Source organism: Sinocyclocheilus grahami, unplaced genomic scaffold (assembly GCF_001515645.1).
Source record: "Sinocyclocheilus grahami isolate Dianchi unplaced genomic scaffold, SAMN03320097.WGS_v1.1 scaffold2796.1, whole genome shotgun sequence".
Lineage (NCBI taxonomy): Eukaryota > Metazoa > Chordata > Actinopteri > Cypriniformes > Cyprinidae > Sinocyclocheilus > Sinocyclocheilus grahami.
In genome coordinates, this window is record NW_015507973.1 from 16,392 (window position 1) to 20,562 (window position 4,171).

Consider the following 4,171-nt stretch of genomic DNA (forward strand, 5'->3'; position numbering starts at 1 on the left):
CCTTTGGTTTGCTTAGTTGGGGACGCTTGACTGACTGCACAAACACTACTGGAAGAGAGTTGAACTGAATAATTATATTACTGAATCATCAATGAACTGACTTTAGCTGAAAATGTATCTTTGACACTTGCATTATTGACAGACTATTTTGCTGTTTGACACTGTAAAGCTGCTTTGACACAATCAGTACTGTATAAAGCGCTGTACAAATAAATGTGACTTGACCTTAGACTTCTTATAATGTCAGGTGGTTGAGCTCAAAGCATCTGAATAAACCATTAAAGAAACATTAAGGCTGTGTATTTAGATTGCATTCCTTCTCACACCACACACCATCTTCCGTAATATGACTTTGATCTAGTTATAAATGCGCTCAACTTGCAGATGTCTTGAAACTGTATACCAGAGCCATTTGACAGCTCCTCCACAGCCGTGCCTGCATTGGTAGAGTGCCAGCTGGATTATCTGACAGTATGAAGAAGCACTGAAAACCTGAGTGTCTGATTCCCATTCCCACTCAGCCAAATGTCTAGGATATTCACTCTTGCCCAAACAAATCTATTAATCATTACAGGACTTTTCATCTATGTGGACAGAGTAGAAGCATTTTTTTGGTTGGCTGCATTAAGCTCGTCTTGAATACTTAATTTATTGAACTTTAGACAAGGGAAATCATCTTGGATATATTTGTCTAATTTTACTTATTTTGTTAAGGATAAGGATAAGGATAAACTTCATTTGTCCCCGAAAGGAAATTTGTCTTGGGCAAAGTGCTACAGTGTTGTTCTGAACAGACAAAAGCAATAAATAAAACAGATTAAAAAAATAAACACAACAACAACAATATACAAGTATAAATGCAAAAGACATACAGTGCAAAACACAATAATGTGCTAATATGCTATATGGGCATTGTTTTTGGTAAAATTCAGCATTTTTATCGAGGCAGGAACAAATGAAAGCTTCAGTCTATTAGTTTTACACATTGGCATTCTTAGTCTCTTTCCCGATGGTAATGACTGGTATTCGCTGAAAAGAGGATGTTTGGAATCAGTACGGATACTTATTGCTCTTCTCAGCACTGCCTGTTCATATAAAGTCTGTATGGGCTCATATTGTTTTATTCCTATGATTTTCATAGCTGTTTTGTGAATATGAGCCAGTGTGTTTTTCAGTTGAACAGACAAGTTTCCAAACCAGACTGTAATTCCATATCGAATAAGACTTTCAAGCGTGGCTTGGTAAAAAACAAGCAAGATATTGCTACCCACCCCATACAGTCTCAGTCTTCTTAAAAATGAAAGCTTCTGTTGTAGTCGTGTGCACAGACCGTCAATGTGTGTCTTCCAACAAAGAACATTGTCCATATAAACCCCCAGGTATCTGTAAGATGTCACTTGCTGTATCACTGTGTCTTTAATGATCACAGGCTTGTGTTCAGATACACTTCTTGGGTCAAGGACCATTTCTTCGGTCTTATTTACATTTAGCACAAGACAGTTCACCACTGAATGAAAGTATCTATTTCACTGTGGTAGGATGATAGGTCCATATCTTTGTGTAAGAGACTCCAAATGACAGTCATCAGCATATTTCATAATATAATTATTAATATATGTGCTCCTGCAGTAATTCGTGTATAAAGCAAAAAGCACAGGCGATGAAACACAACCTTGTGGCACTCCTGTGCTACTATATCTGACCTCAGAAAGTGTCCCATTGACTCTAAGCTGCTGAGTTCTGTTACTTACAAAAGAATAAAACCATTTGATTAAAAGAGTACTGACACCCATGCCATACAGCTTCTCTAAAAGCAAATGTGTCTGCACTGTATTAAATGCTGAACTAAAATCAACAAATAAAATACGAGCATAGGCTTTAGTGTTCTCAAGATGAACAATGCTAAGAACAGCATCCTCAGTGCTCCTGTGCTGCCTATAGGCACACTGACAGGTGTCTAATAGTGGCTCTACTTCTTTTCCCAGCAATGAGATTACAAATTTCTCAAAACACTTCATGACATTTGAAGTCAAAGCCACAGGACGAAAATCATTATTTGCTCTAGCACCAGGTTATTTAGGAATTGGTGTTATGTATGACTTTTTCCACAGAGCTGGCACAGTGTGGGTATCAAGAGATCGCTGAAATAAGGGACACCAAGCTATTGCAAGCTCTTCAGCGCAGTTTTTTAACAAAAAGCTGATGACCCATCTGGCCCAGTAGCCTTTGCTGCCCATCCCGTGGGTCTACTTCTACCCAGGGGGTATCTTTGGGTGTACAGAGCTTGCATTCTTATATTTCATGTTTTTTTTTCTATTATCGCTAAATTAAGATTCAATTGGTTATTACTTTAAACTGTATATTGACGTGTTTTGAAGTATATTTTACATGATTTAAATCTAGCATACAAGGTAAACTAAGCTTATTTCAATCTACTGAAAACATAAAAAAGTTCATATATATTTTATAGCCTACCGAAAGTGCAAACATGTTTTATAATCAATTGATCAGTCACTCTTTGTTGAATCCTTTGTCAAACTTGAAAGGGCGTCAGTAACGTAACGTTATTTGAATGTGTGTGGTTCACGCTTACTGAGGGCAAATCTGTTTAACCTTGACATTATTTCACTAGAGCAACGTTATTCATGTGCGTTGTTGTTTGCGGTTTATAATGTTCTAGCTTTTGCGTGGCATAGGAACATTGATTAGTAATGTTTGTTGACTGATCTTCTTTTTTTTTGTCCCCATAACGTTCTGGGAACGTTCTGATCTATTTAAATAATAAAAACAAGACGCATCACAAACCACCACATGTTTAAATTAATGTGTAAGATATTAATATGTATTATGTTTAAAAATTGTGTGTGTTGGTCTCTACTAATTTTGAATATTTCTTTTTTCCTCCAACAGTGACTGCTTTGAAAGTGTACAAAATGGAATCTGGCTCGGTATGTTTTTGATTTTAAGAGTTTTATAGGGGTGGTAATTGACAATATGTCATCACAACAAAAATACAATACTCTTTGGAAGAGAGCTGAAAGAGACCAGCAGAAATCTGCAAAAAGGTCTCATGTGGAATGTGAAACAACCTCTAATAATCTAGAGACCCCAAAAATACAGCCTCTCGAGGTAACACCGAATCCTGTTGAATTTGAGGGAGCTCAAGCAAATTCTGATTCAGATTCTGATTCTGTTGATATACCTGATGATGAAAGTGTAGATGGCATACTGCCCCTGAATGTTAGACTTGCACAGTGGGTCAACACATTTCAGGTAAAACACAATACAGTGGATGGCCTTCTTTAGATTCTTGGAGAACATCACCCAGAACTTCCAAGAACTGCAAGAACATTGCTTGGAACTTGTGAGACTCTGACATTTGAAGTGAAATCTGGAATGCAGTATTTCTATTTTGGCTGCAAAGAACAGATGCACAAATACTTACAAATGTACCCCCATAGTGTTGTCTCTCATTTAGAATGTCTGGACATCTCTTTGAATATTGATGGCTTGCCGTTATTCAAAAGCAACAACCAAGCACTGTGGCCAGTTTTATGCAAAATCAACCTGTCTCCATGCACTGTCTTTCCTCTTGCATTGTGTTTAGGTGTGTCCAAACCAAAAAGTCTTAATTTTCTGACAGATACAATGCGTGACCTTAGTGACCTTTTACAAAATGGTTTAGAGACTGACAAGGGTCTTTTAAAAGTTAATCTGCGATGTGTCAGTTGTGATGCCCCAGCAAAAGCACTTGTTAAGTGCACCAAGCAATATTCAGGCTATTATGGTTGCGATAAATGCATGCAAAAAGGTTTCTGGGATGGTTCTCGGGTTATCTACCCAGAGAACACAAATTTGACTCTCAGAACAGATGTGTCTTTCCGTAACAAATTACAGGAAGAGCACCACCAGCCTTCAGATGTATCTCCTTTTTGCATGCTCCAAATGGACATGGTTCAGCAGTTTCCTGCAGACTATATGCACCAATGCTGTCTTGGTGTTATGCGAAAACTGATTTTGTTGTTTTGTTGTGGAAAGCTCAAAACCCGTTTGTCATCTGGTCAGATAAGGGAGATAAGTTCCAGACTTCTTGACTTAAGACCTTAAGACCATTACCTTTTTGCTAGAAAGCCACGTGGCCTAGATGAAATAGACAGGTGGAAAGCTACTG

The 4,171-nt window shown here is 37.8% G+C and overlaps 1 long non-coding RNA gene across 1 annotated transcript in view; it reads right to left on the reverse strand.

Moving 5' to 3' along the window:
- LOC107575662 (uncharacterized) overlaps window positions 1-3,906 on the reverse strand; it is an 11,292-nt gene extending 7,386 nt beyond the window's left edge. The window contains exon 1 of the long non-coding RNA XR_001607915.1: window positions 3,896-3,906. This is a non-coding gene — a long non-coding RNA (uncharacterized lncRNA). The remainder of the gene's footprint in view (window positions 1-3,895) is intronic.
- Between the last annotated feature and the right edge of the window lie 265 nt (window positions 3,907-4,171).